Here is a 14,890-nt window from a genome sequence, read left to right on the forward strand (position 1 = left end):
TTTTATGTACGCTGCTGTATACGTACCTCTCTTTTGACTAGTATACTCACTCCCTCGCCACAATCGTACTTTGCATTGGCAACCTTCAAGACCGACATGGCAAGTTGTGCAGCCTGGCTGATTTCACCTTTGTTTAGAAATCCGTCCATCGTACTACCTTCACCTACCACAAGACTTTTTAATTGATTTTCAACTTCTTCTGCTGAGGTGAGACACGGATCAAGCTTGGAAGACCCCTTAACCTGCGTAAAATCAAACCATTTTTTAAAACGCTTGACCTTAAGCGTGCTCTTTGTTAGATCTCTGAAACTGTGCCAGCTTTATGGTAATAAATCTTGGAGATATTTTAAAATTCCGAAACTGTTTCTCTGGAAGTTCTTTGAAGTTCTCTATCGTAGAAATAACGTTATGTTTTCTGGATAGTCCTGCTATGTTGGTTTCCTCGATTTCTCAGGAAAAGAACAAGACAAACGTCAAGATAGACTTAAAATTAATAAAAGCACTTACAAAAGTCCTGAACTTGAATGGAAATTTAGAGCCTACGACAATAAACCCAGAACTTTTCATAAAAGGGGAAAATCTTAGTTTCGAAAAGAACGTTTGTCAAACTTTTGCTACCATAAAGACATCTAGAAACCTGAAAGGTAAATTGTCAAACCAAATTATTAATTGCCAGATAAATTTGAAAATTGTAGTTATTATTAAAAGATTAAAAAAAAATAATAGTTCTTCATACCTTGACAAACAAAGTGCTTACAATCCTCACACCAACAGAGTTCTTTATAATGATGTTAATTTCTAATCGGTAACTATCTTCTTTCTTCCCGGCTGGTAAGAATGTAGAAGCGGACTTGGGAGAATTACCGTAAGATATTGGGTCATTTCCAGCACGAAATTCATAAGAAAGTGGTGTGTTGTTATCTTCCCATTCAAAGCACTCAAATGTGAACTCTGTTTCAAGCGCTACGCCTTCGGTGGACGATGGACTGCAATGCCCACTATGTGGTGCCCCAGCGGTTTCAAATCCGAGCACGCCAAATCCTTCCGAGCCCGCAAGAGATATTACGACCAGCATCAAACTGAATTTGACACCGGATGGTAAAGAATTCTTCTTGATGATCATATTATTGGCATTCACTCCAGTTGAGGTCATGTTAGGCAAAATGCTAACATTTTCCCAAATGCTTGTTTCTTCGTTCAGCTTCTTCAGACGCCACTCATAAAGGGAACCGTTGCAAGCTGAATTGGGACAACCTGACGTCACTCGGAGCTTGTTAGAAGCAGACACCACTGTGCCGCAATCAACAAAACATCTGAAATAAAAATTAAATGAAAGAAATTTCAAAAACATCGCCTTCAGCAAAAGGTATAAAAATAGAATGAAGAACTGCACCGAAGACTTCAACAGTCCCGGATATACAATTAGTGTTATTATTACTAAATCACCAAACTGGTATTGCACCGCATAGGTAGCAGCGAGATAAAGTAGACAAGGCAGAGTGCCTTCGCAACACCTTATTGAAGTATCTAGTATTTTGTAATCTGGAAAAAGCACCGCCCAAGTTTTACATCATTTTCGAAATATCTTATCATCGAGTTACTGCTCATAGAAAAAGTCCAATGACAGTTAAGTTTCCAAACTCAAATTATCAGGTAGTGCAGAATATATTAAACATAGTGCCAATAATAAAGTAGCCCCCAAGCGTTACGTTGAACAATAAAATGTTAGAAACTGTAAGCTCTGCTCCTTCCCGCAAGTGTGATCCATTGTTGCCTCCAATGAAAAAAAACCAATGCAGTCTTTGCGAAAGAGTAGGTTAAAATTTCATAGACATGCGTGCTGATATCGCAAAGGAGTGAGAAGTTATTCTCTAATATTAGAACTTATTATTCAACACATTGTGACACTGCCCAAATATGGTCATGTTGAACTCAATGTATGTCGTCCGCTTACAAAAGATATCCTGCGAGTCGGGGAGAAAAATGACAAAGCTGAGCGCTTTCAAAAAGTATAAACGACCTCGCAAAATCACCAAACTATTAATAACGCTGTTTTATATTGAACACGTAAAAGACAACCAAGGTTGCTGTTAAGAATTGTAATGGTGAGTGCAAAAAAGTTTAGCTGCTTACCCAGCTTTCTGTTTGTGAACTGGCAAATTACAGTTCGGCAAAAACGTTTAATATATTTTTCGCTAGACTTTTGGATTGTCCTGTATTCTAGGGCTCAGAAATTACAAACAGTACATGTATTTCCTTAGATTGGTTCTTGCAACTGTTAAACAGAGATCTTGACTCGTCTGGAAGAGATGGAGAAAACCACCTGAGAAAATCCGAGCTCGCACCGAAGTGCCTCAACAAATTTTAGCTTTCTGACAGACAAAACGATAAACGGAGTCGACGGAGTACAAAGTAATTATTCTCAGAAGCATCAGAGCCGCTTGAAAAACCGTTTACTTTCATAAAAGATCCAGAGTTCTTGCAAGGAACAAGGCACTAGATGAGTTTGTCAAAACACTGAGGAAAAATCATGAAATTGCTTCCGTAGCAAACAAAGAAACACTCACCCGAGAAATCGTTGAAAAGCCTTTTCAGTCTGTTCAGCTCGGCCCGGCTGACCAACAAATCCTTCGCAGCTTCAAAATACAGTTTGGTTTTAGCTTTTAAGGCTACAAGTTTGTGGAAAATTTTGCCAGAGCGATTGGCGCGCTAGACGAGTACTCAATTTTTTTTTTTAATTTGATGCAAAACGCTCGCGCTCTCATTCAAACTTGAACAAAGCTGCCGCTTTCATCCAAGGCGGTCCGCGCGCGGGAAAATGTTACAAGTTTATTTCTTTGACAAATAAAGATCCCCTCCAGCTTTTCTGTTATAAACCTGTGCTTTGTTATCAATGTGTTGAATAATAAAACAATTATCCTGCTCAATCTTGTGGAATATCGCCTGATACTTAGCCGACGAGGCCGTTGGCCGATTTGGCTAAAATCAGGCGATATCCCGCGCGATTTCGCAGGATAATTGTTAAATGTTAGCGTGTTTTTTAGGGTTCATGAGACGTTTTAGCTAGGTGCAGCTAATTAAATGATTATTGTTGTCGAAATCTCTAGCTTCACCGTGGAATAAAAAAAGGAACCACAAATACTAACTTTTCGACAAACTGTGTTCAAATTTAGAAGTGTTTCTGGGTGTAGAATGTGTTATCGAAAAGCTCTGCTAATTTTGAGTTCATAAAGTTACTCTTCGTCTTCTAAACCGACGCGGTCAGTCACTCTAAGCTCTCTCCTTCACACTTCCTTCCTTGGCCCAAAATCCCTTCCTGTATAAGGTTAAATTGAACAAATTATCAGAATAATTGCAAACATTGTTTGCCTTTTCTTCTCTTAATTCCTGTGCTAGTGACTGACAAAGATCGATAAGGCCTAACGGCCAAACTTTGTGACTCTTTAGATACAAAGTGTTGGTAGCAGTGTAATAAAATGCTATTTTTCGCTTGACTTGATGACTGCTAAACATTTTCACAGACATCTTGTCTTCGGAATTTTGATTCTCTTTTGGTATTTCAATGAAAAATTTCCATGTTTATTATCTTAGCTTGCACACATGAGAATCCAAGATGAACGTTTCCTCCAAGTCATTCTCAAGTCAGTTGAGGTAGATCGTCCACTCATTTTATAGGCTTTACCCAGTATCTAGAGCGGGATGGACGGGATTCTGCCCGCAGCGACTTTGAACCTCAATATCTTTAAAAACGTTTAAAGTAAACTCCCTGAAACTTCAGAATTTTTTCAGAAATTTATCTGAGAAAAAACTTAATCTGGCCAGTTAGTCTTCATCGACGTTTATGTTATCGTGCCAACCAATTTTTGACTGGCAGGGTTTTTCTTTTCTTTTTAGAAAATAAATTTTCTTCCCTTTTGTTTTTTTAAACGTTCTTAGCACATAGAGTAATTTCTTTATTGGTTTTGATTACTTTTTGTTCAATTTCGGCGCTTGCCTAAGGTTTAGAGAAAATCCAGAAATCCAAGATTTCGGCTCCCAGATTGCCGCGATTTGGGAATCCTGGTCTTAGTACCACGTGATTTGACGTCATCAATTTGCATTGTGGACTTCAATGGAGACATCTTTGGACGTACTAAATATTCTCTAAGTCTCAGTGTCGTAGTTTTAATACTTCTAAAGTTATGGAGGGGGGCCGAATTTCCCCCCCCCCCCTCCCGGCCCCAGAAGACCAAAAAAAAAAAGCCCGGTCTAGACGGTCTAGATAGAGTAAAATAACACAAGAAGCGATGGCTGAAAGGCTTGCAAAAACGTGAAGAGTGTTATAGCTTACGCAAGAAGCTCACAGATCGGTTATAGCGAAAAGCATGCGCATAATCGGACAAAAAATGGTGCCTTGGAGTCATCGAAACATCAGTTAATACTATACTCATCTGTTTTTATCTTAAATTGTTTATCAAAAACCCCGTTACTAAATCTCACCTAAAATTTACACGGTATTAGAAATCAACCTTAAGTTTCATTGTCGCAGTTTCAATAAGTAAGTAAACGGCGAACGACGGCCACCCTTGGCAGATCCAGCTTCAGACTTACCCTTTTTTAGTATTTGGATTCAACATGATTCGTTGAGGTAACTACAAGTACGAGCGAGCGTTGGATTCGAGATGATAGATAGCCAAAGAAATACTCATCGCCGAGCTAGCCATAATCAACTCGTTTCCATCAAGCACGAGCGAAGTAATTTGTTTTTGTCAAAAAAGAAAAAAAAACAGCAATGAAAAGTTTCTTAATCCTCCTACTTTAGAGATATTTTTTTTTCCGCAGGCACACTAACTTAACCTTATTTGTGGGGCATAGTGTCATGGATCATATACCATGGCTGCTAAAGCAATCAAGACCCTGGAGTAACATTATCCCATAATCCCGCTGTTTTAGAATTAATAACTGATGTGCATTTCATTGCATAATAATTTACCAAGACGTCAACTGATTGGACAAAAGTAGTATTGTAACATATACGATCAAGGACTGTTCCGACAACTTTTCGTACCTTAGGCTAACTTGGGGTATCTCTCCATCTGCTATCTCAAAGAACATTTCAGCGAAGGCGCTTCTCCTATCTTTGGCCACAGTCAACTTGAGAACATACGTTTTGCCAACTGTAAATTTAGTAGTGTCGATACTTACAGAAGTGGCATTGGCATTTTCGTTAGTGAAAGCGCCAAAGCAGTCATAACTCACGGACGTATTATCTCCTGAATCAGCACAAGACCAAGTGAAATTGAGCCCACTGTGGGTTCCAGGACCAATGTCTCCGTCATAACTCAGAGATCCGTCTACTGTTACAGTTTCAGTAGATCCCCAACGGACGCTGCTTCCACCGTCAATAACAGCTCGTATTGGGCCTGCAATGCTTTCAATAAACCCATAATCAAAAGCCTGAAGAGTCTGTGGGGAAGATGGATCACCCAGTTTTATCGATGCCGTAAATTTCACTTGATAAATACCAGCTGCAATAGTTCTCTTGTCTATGATCCATTCAGCGGTGCCCTGGCTTACTAATCTTCCCTCTGCTGACTCCGAAACTGCGAGTTCTATTTCACTCACAAGACGCCACTCTAGCACACTTTCCAATACAGTTGCACCTTCGGGTAGGCCTTCAAAAAGTGCCTCTTGGATGCTTTTGACCGATCGCTTCACAGTAGTGGGGTGATATTTATCTTTAGAAATGTTTCTTATGAATACCGAAAAGTCTCCTGTTGATAAATTGATTGAATGTTATGGCAGTAAAAACAGAACAACACTCCATTAGCTACAAGATGGATTTCATTTCACAATTGGTGTATTAACCAATATTTGCTGAACCTGAAGGGAATGATTGTTTTAGTAGAATTACTCAGGTGATAGGCAGATTGTCACGCGTTAATAATAATAATAATAATAATAATAATAATAATAATAATAATAATATACTTTTAGCGTCATATCAATACTTGCTCAAAAAATGATAAAAAGAAAGATTGGAATATCAATATCGAAAATCACATTATCTAAAAAAAGGTTTTTAATGCAAAAATCACTATTTAAAAGCCATTTTAAAAAGATGATTTTTCTATGGAGCTGCAAAGTCTTAAATCCAAAGGTAGACTGTTCCACATTTTCGGTGCAGCTACTTCAAAGACACAGTCAGTCCCCATAAGGAGACTATAGCCTGTGGACAGACTTCCCTGGCTGCATAGTCCAAAAATCTATACTAGATTTCTTTGTTGCCCATTTTGTACCTTACAATATTATTATTATTTTTGTTTTTACCTGAAAGCGGACTATAAAACATAAATCTTGTGTTATAAACCTCAAAATAGTTGTTTTCCACTAACCTAAGGGTTCACAAGCCAATCCGTTTCCAGTGTAACCTGTCCGACAACTGCAGGTGAAGGAACCTTCATTATTGAAGCAGTGAGCCACTCCATGACAGTTATGAGTTGACGTAACACATTCATCGATATCTGAAACGTAAGAGGTAATGGTGGTGGCTGTATTTCTCGTTGATAATTATTACTTGCGTAAATACCTAGTTTGAGGAAGACTCTGTATTCATTGCAAGTAGTAAGTTGGCACTTCCATCGCAATTTCGTCGATTAAAGTGGTATCGTCGGGGAAACATGGTTTTGTTTTGGTGAAAATCACACAAATATTTGACAAAGTAACCCTGCTTAAGAATGAAATTGGTTTAAGAGAACCAAGAACAATATCCCAAGTGTATCACTCGACGGAAGTACAGACCGTGGTCATTTTTTTTTTTTTCTGCAATTTTTCCAAGTCACAAAATATACAGTTGACAAAGAAATCCCATATAATCGACCTTCAATCCATTTCCATCCTGGCAATCAAATGCACTGGTAGAAGAATTGTCAAAGAAAATGAATAAGGCTATTCCAGGGAGATTATACTTTAAAATCTTTTTTAATGTTGTTCAAATCAAAGAGGCGACTCCAACAATCAAAGTAGTAACATCATTAAGTAACGAGCGTCTTTACTTTCAAAGGCAAAGACTGTAGGACTGAAGCTTTCCCAATATGTATCCCAAACAAGTTAACACCACTACAGATCTTATGAAAGCAGTCCAGCAGCGTTTAATTTATTCGCATGGTCATAATGTGCACGTCATTAAAAAATATCCTCACGGTTTTCAAACATCTAAAATGGGTAGAGATTAAATCTTGACCATAAAATACTTTTAGCTTACATTGCCAGAAATTGGGGACAAGATGGCGGCCGCGCGTGCGCACCTAGGTCCTAATGGCGGCCAAATCGTGTAAGAAAATGTATGGAGAGATAAAAACTTTCTCAAAAAAAGCCAATACGAGCTCACGGGTCTTCAGTGCGCGACTTGAATTATGATTAGTACAGTAAGAGCTACGTATTTCATTGTAAAACGGCTGAATACACATAGGTTCACTTACTTCCCGAGATGATCACTTTCATCGTTCATTTAACACACCATTTCCCCATACATTGTATTAAAATCTTGCTGAAGTCATGCCAAACACTCGTCCATTACAGTCTGAACCCTTCGATGGAGTCAATTTGCGCGACTCGATATAAATTCATCAATGTCTAGTGCATTTAAATCCACTGAAAAAAGTATGAATATGTCCCTGCAAAATGCTTCCAAAATCTCTCATTTTCCCATCTCTATTCCAGTGAACGGACGCCATTTTCAAATGCCTCATTTCGGCCGAAGAAGGGAAGGAAAGACTGCAAACTCGGAACTTCTTTCCAGCCGCCATTTTGTTTGTTGCTATAGTCCAGCGATGTTTGACGGGATACAATTAGGCTCCAGACCCCCAATTTATAAACCAGGCTTGGTTCTTTAGCAAGTAAATACGCGGGAAAAACGAACACTAATTTTAAGAGTGTGCCGCCGGTATCAAAACAAAGTAAAAATGTCTGAGATTCTTGACGCTTACAAAAAACAGAAGCAAGAATGGGCACTTAAAGTAAATTCAGAATGTAAATAGGTCGAGTGAGCTCAGACTGCTTAAAATATGGTATGGAACACGTTTCGCTCGCGCGCCGCCATTTTGAAAACGAGATACCGCTGTTAATTAATCGCGGGCGTGAAATGTCCCCGATTTCTGGTAATGATTATATTGAGGCAAACGATGTATCACCTTGTGGCTACTTTAAAAGACAACAGTCCTCTCACCTAAACAGTTGAAGCCGTCTCCTGAATATCCTTCAATGCATGTACAGAGAAAAGATCCCACTGCATTAGCACAAGTGGCAAGGCCGGAAGCGCAGCTATGGGTATTGGAAGTACATTCGTTAACATCTGTAACGAAACCAATAAGCCAATATGTTAAAACGACAAAATATATTTCTAGCTACTATGTATAATGCTGGTAATGATGCTCATGCTGATGGTTACGATAATGATGATGATGATGAAGGAGACCAGAGGAAAGAGGATAATTATGACTATAGTGATGGTGGGGGCGATGGTTGATGGAGCAATCCCCACTTGATTCTCACCTGAACAAGAAGTGCCGTTTCCTGAAAAGCCTTGATTACATGTACAGCTAAAGGATCCATTTGTGTTAGTACAAGCGGCATTAACATTGCAAATGTGTGCATTTGAGGTACATTCGTCAATGTCTGTAAAAGAATTCCAAAAAGACAAAATGTTATGAAAAGACTTCGCATTTTCCTTCATAGATAACTACAACAAATTCCTACCGGAACAGATTATGCCATCTCCTGAATATCCTGTATTGCATACGCACTCAAAAGACCCAATAGAGTTGGAACAAGTAGCGTGGGCATCGCAATTATGTGTGTTCGTGCTGCATTCGTCAATTTCTATGTCAGATAGAACAAAGGATAATAGTATAAAATGAGTTTCAAGCAATGCTATGGGTACTCGTTGTACATTCGTTGAGATCTGTAACGAAACCAGTAAGCCAATATATTAAAACGACAAAATATATTTCTACGGTGTAAAATGTTGGTAATGTTGCTCATGCTGATGGTGACGATGATGATTATAATGATGATGATGATGATGATGATGATGATGATGATGATGATGATGATGATGACGATGACGATGAGGAGGATGATGATGATGATTATGACTATAGTGGCGGTGGGGGCGATGGTTGATGGAGTAATCCCACTTGATTCTCACCTGAACAGAACGTGCCGTTTCCTGAAAAGCCATGATTGCAGGTGCAGCTAAAGGATCCATTTCCGTTAACACAAGTAGCGTTTAGATTGCAATTGTGTACATTGGTAGTGCATTCGTCAATGTCTGTAATAGGAACCCAAAGAGGCAAACTGTTATGAAAAAACTTCACATTCTTGCTTCATGTAAAACTAGGGCAATTTTCTTACCTGAACAGATTATACCATCTCCTGAATATCCTGTACTGCATACACACTCAAAGGACCCAACGGAGTTGCTACAATTGGCATGGACATCGCAATTATGTGCGTTTGTTCTGCATTCGTCAATTTCTATGTCCGAAAGACAGTGTTAAATGGTATAAAATATGTTCTCAAGAAAAAAATCTATTGTTGGACCATTTTTTGTGCATTTTATTCATTCCTTTTTGCTGTTTGTTAATGACATAATTAACTGTGAACGGTTTCAACGTTGTAACTTCTGAATATAATTGTTAGGATCATCCCGATAATAGTTCATTTATCAGCTAACCCGGGAAGTCTGTTAAGTAAAATTTACAAAGTTTACCAGCTCTGAAAACGCACTACAACTATTTAACACAAACAGTTCAGCATCTAAGAAAACTGAAATTCTGATTAAATGACAATAAGATAAAATTTTTTGAAGAGAGAGATAAGAACTGAAACCAAAACTTAAATTGTAACCACGTCATAAATTTTATGCTGATTTTTATTTAACAATTAGATTATGAGCTCGAAATTTCTATCGCGTGATAGTTGATGAGGGCGAAGTCCAAATCAACTATCACGCATGGAAATCAAGAGCGAATAATCTAATTGTCTTAGTATAATCTACTAGTCGTTCAAAATTTAACAACAAGACAGGTTCACGTTTTTCTTGCATAATGATATAAACAGGTCACGCCACGCGCTACTCACTCTACTCACTATATACAACAGAATAGATAGTAGCATTCGTGATAGAACGCAAGTAGATTTATACTAATTCGGGATAGACAAAAACTCTAAATTTAGTTTTCCCAATATCAAACTAACGCTTACTTTATCACAAGACGTGAAACTACAATGTCATAATTGACGTGTGCAGAGGTCAAGGTTCTTTTTGCCGCACACATAGTTCACATCGGGTTGATGTAAAAGTAAAAGTAAAAGTAAAAGGGACAAAAAAGAAAGAATACCTTCATATACTTCCACTCTGAAATTGTTCCAAAAATTTTGAGTTATTGGGTGAAACCGAATGTATCTTGCTAACACTGTCACTGGCAAAGTTTGTTGATCGATAAAATAGTTATCACCTTGTCGGGTAAACACCTATATTTGAACAAAAAAAAATGAACATTAGCCTCGAATCATGCCACAGATTACGTACATATATATAACAATTTTTTTTAATCAGCCAACATAGAAATCATCTTAAAACACCGGACGGTTTGCATCTGGACACAACTTCTTTCTCCTACCTCCATTACTGTAAATCGGACGTCACAAGATATTTGAATCAGATAACAAGCTCTTACCCTGGTGGTTGGCATAGGTGGAGAGCAAAATATTGTTCCAACTGATATGCACTTGTTATTCAATTCTGAAAGCTACTGCTGTTACTCTGGAAGTTTTATACTGAGTTTGATGAGCGAGCGAGGCTCCACTGTATTTTTTCCTGTAGTTTCTCAGCCCGTGTACTGTTTTTTATTAATTCATTAATTAACTAATTAATATTACCATAATATATAGCTGTAGGGGTGTTCAAATTCATGTTCTCTTGTTAAAATCTCGACCAGCAGGAAAATTCATGAACAGCTACTAATGGATTTAGAACGGAAGACCAAATTACTTCCTCGTCATCACATCCACTTATTATCGCTTTTACCTTCGCCTCTATATTCACCACTACCACTACCACTACCACCATCATCATAGTCATCATCATCATCATCGCCTTGAAGGGGAAGTATCATGGGGTTTTTTATATCTTTTGTTAAAAATGATGAAATAAGACCTTCAATCAGCTGCCAAATAATTATACAATGGCGAGACGAAAGGAATCAACTCAATTCTTGAAAGGAACAACTCGTGACCTGTTCTAGCACATTTTGGAAATAAATATGCGAGAACTTGAAAAACATTAGCCTAACATTTTTCAAGTTTCAATCCAGAGGCCCTAATCGACAGTTTTATTGGACTGGAGTGATAATTTATAACAAACTTGACAATTATTTCGTTGTTTCCTGCTGACAGACAAACATTATTTGGTTTTGAAATGACAGCAAATTTACGTGATATTTCTCTTTAAGCATCCTTGTCGTCATCATCAAAACCATATTGTGAAATTTAAATTTCTTTTATAATCGGCAATTCAGCAAATTTCTGCCTCGCGTAAGGAAACTAATGTATAAACTCACCACTTGCGTTCCATTCCCATACGTGGTATTAGTCCATGATATTCCATCAGACGAGAAAGAAAGGTAGAAGTCTATAACCCACTCATCACCATCAACATCCCCCTGAGTTTCGACAGCGCATGCTTCAACAGTTCTTCCAAAATCCACCTGAAGCCAATCGAAAGGGTTTTTACCTTTTCTCGGCGACCAACCATCGCCTCTAGTATCATTTAGCCGACCGTACTTAGGTAGCCAACCACTGGAATAATAGCTAGAAGCATTCATCTGATTATCGGGAATTATATTTGGATCAGCGACACCGACAGCATGATGGAAGCAGCCTATCAGTGAATAAGGTCAGATGGTTAGTGGTTTAAGCATACGAGCCTTCTATCTGCACTTTAAGGACGGCGTCTCCTAATGCAGAGATATTTTTGCGCGGCTCATGACTGTGCGGGAAAGGCAGACCTTAGCAAGGGCTTTCAAAATCCAAAAATATAATTGGGATTAGCCACGCATTTGCTAGAGATTATTGAGTAACGATAATTCTAAAAAGCTTTCCGATAAGTAAAAAATAGGTGGGAGTTTGTTTTTCTTTTTTTCATTCTTTTAACGCTCAAGACCTTCTTGTACCGCATAGTCATAAGCCGAACAAAATTTATTTGAGTTCCTTGGACTTATAAGATATGCACAGAAATTATGCGCACTAGGAAAAGGAGGCAACGTTGTGTTATTAAAAAATGACATAAAGTTTTGCCAGCTTTTGAGGCTACAAATGGATTTAATGTGTGTGAAAAGATTAACAGGTTCTGGGTTGAAAAATGGAGAAATTAAAATAAAGAGAAGGGGGGTGGGGAAGAGGTTCAAGGTTTCCACCGAGCGAAATCATGACCAAACCCCATATAAATAAATATCATCAGCTCACGTTTTGGACACTAGAGGTGACATTTGTGGATGTACTGTTTACCGTGCAACTTCCATTGCCGGCTATAGCTTCAACACACTCACGAGGTGGGCAGAATTTACAACAGGCTCCTCCCCAGCACTTGATTTTGAACACTCAACTCTTCTAGAAAATTCAATCTTACTAGGGTTAAGTTACTCCAAATGAGGTACAGTAGTGGGATAGGAATAATGCTGCAGGTTGGCGATGTTTTCATCAAATAAAAGCTACTTTTTTACCTTAATTTGTGTAATAAAATCGGTTAACGGAACAGTGGAAGACCAGCGTTGTAGCCATTTACATAAGCACCACTTGCTTACAAGGTTGTCGAAGGAATTGCATAGAGATTTAGAATTGCATATTGTGCAGACTCTTTGAAATTACCAATAGGCCGATGATTTGTCTCGTGGTCCATTTTGTCTCAATTCTAAATCTTTGTCACTATTAACGAAAAAATCATAGAATAGCAAAACTATATACCTTTAGTTTTTCAAACTGAAAGGGAAAAAAAAAAGACAAAAGGAAAAAAAATAACCCTAAAACGGCAAACGGCAGAAATGACCACGTGATTATGCTTGTCTTATGTTTGCCGCCCGCTGTTTTCAGTTTCTCAGTAAAATTGATTACTTTCCGTTAGCATAAAGGTCACAATTATTGTGATCTATTCTCATCTAACCTATGTCACTGCATGATATTATAAAGGAAATACAGGGAGATGTATCTGGGGCTCAGATTTTTTCTGTGTCCTCTTATGGTCGATTCTTTACATCTCCCTGTATTTCCTTTATTCTCATCTATACACTTTATTTTTCAATAAAACGTAAACAAGAGTTTACGTTTTCCGTTTGCAGTAAGCGTCGTTCAAAATCTTTCTGTGTCGACTATCCTTCCTCAAACTTCCAAATAATTATATGACCGCACGCGTTGTAAACAAGTGCACTCACAGAACATAGTAACACTGATGTGAATCTGTCGTTCGCTGCGAGTTAAATACGCACGAAAGCAAAATCCTTGCCCCTCTAAAGCGACTCCCGACTTCCCTTTTTGATTCTCTGGTTTCATGAATGTGGAGTAAATTTAAGAGAAAAGAAAACAAACTTCAGCTAATTCAATTAAAATTAGAAAATATTCCATTCAGCGGGATGATTTCTGGCTGAAAGTTATTGCAACCAGTTTGTTTGATTGCTCTGCTATCAGGCTAGTCTACTATTACGTATTGGTTCCTGTGTTAGGAGTTATTTTCATTCGCAAAAAAATATGTCAAATTCGTGTTGACATCTAGATACTTTAGTTGATGAATTCAGCCATATTTATTGAAAAACATACCTCCTTCAACGACAATTCCATTTGACAACGCCAGCAACCCCCACATCAAAAGCCATAAAGTTGTTTTCTAGGAATGAGTAGAGCAATTCTTAGAAAAAAAAAAACCTTGAAAAAGATGTACAGACTTTACTTAATCTCATGGCCTACCTTGAATGACAATAGAGATTCCTCAACGTTCATTTTCACTTCCTTTAAAGTTGACGATCAATTTTAGCCTTGAACGGTAAAGTACCAGCTGTCCTAAAAAGAAAACCTACGCTGTTCCTGTTTACTTGGCTAAGCTTCCTCTTTGGAAGATTGGTGGACTCCTTGCTGTTCACAAAAAGAAACGGAAGAAGCTATGCATTTTTAATGGTAATTGCTTAAAGAACTTAGTGACAAAGCGAAACAAAAACAACGAAACAGAAAACAAAGGAAAATATTCCAGCAGGGAGGACTGCCAAAGAAAAGCAGTAAAAAAGAGAAGAAAACAAAAAGAGCTCAAGTGTCGCAATTTTTGGTTAAACTTTTGTTATCATATTGTACTTGGAAGTCGCAAGTACATTATCTATTTAACGCAAATTTGAAAAGCTTTGACTGATGTTGGTGCCACATTACGCATTTACTGTTTACCAAGGAACACGTTCATTTATATTTGAAATTTTAACTTCGTGATTAGTGCCGTAGGTCTTTGAACAAAGAATGACAAGCACTATACGCCCTCATCACAAGAACTTAAATAAAATGAATTCAGTTGAATGTTAAAGAAAAATGTTCTTCATAGCCATAGCTAGAAAACGCCTGGAGAAACGTTTTTATTAGCCTCGACCGATTTTTGTATGCTTAAGACGTGGGAGATCATCTTAAGTTATAATAATAGCATTGAACTAAAGAATGACGTTCGGTTTCCCTCCCAGCACGTTCTGTTATGATAACTAGGCAATAACACTTTTATTTCAAAACCATGATGATTGGAAAGAACAAAACCTCTACAGGGATAAGTGGGGGTATTAATAAACAAAATAATTATCTGACGCTGCGACCACGAACGAGACATAAA

General features: G+C 38.0%; 1 pseudogene across 1 annotated transcript in view; it reads right to left on the reverse strand.

Moving 5' to 3' along the window:
- The window catches only part of LOC146489052 (polycystin family receptor for egg jelly-like), a 23,567-nt pseudogene extending 10,627 nt beyond the window's left edge, over nt 1-12,940 (reverse strand). The window contains exons 1-13 of the transcript XR_014864836.1: nt 12,910-12,940; nt 11,604-11,923; nt 11,072-11,140; nt 10,383-10,515; nt 9,394-9,516; nt 9,188-9,310; nt 8,737-8,859; nt 8,533-8,655; nt 8,207-8,332; nt 6,375-6,503; nt 5,048-5,753; nt 737-1,313; nt 27-242 (exon numbers count right to left, since the gene is read on the reverse strand). The product of XR_014864836.1 is annotated as a polycystin family receptor for egg jelly-like (transcript). The remainder of the gene's footprint in view (nt 1-26; nt 243-736; nt 1,314-5,047; nt 5,754-6,374; nt 6,504-8,206; nt 8,333-8,532; nt 8,656-8,736; nt 8,860-9,187; nt 9,311-9,393; nt 9,517-10,382; nt 10,516-11,071; nt 11,141-11,603; nt 11,924-12,909) is intronic.
- Nucleotides 12,941-14,890: the final 1,950 nt, after the last annotated feature.

Source organism: Pavona decussata, unplaced genomic scaffold, assembly GCF_977016875.1.
Source record: "Pavona decussata unplaced genomic scaffold, jaPavDecu1.1 SCAFFOLD_6, whole genome shotgun sequence".
Taxonomy (NCBI): domain Eukaryota; kingdom Metazoa; phylum Cnidaria; class Anthozoa; order Scleractinia; family Agariciidae; genus Pavona; species Pavona decussata.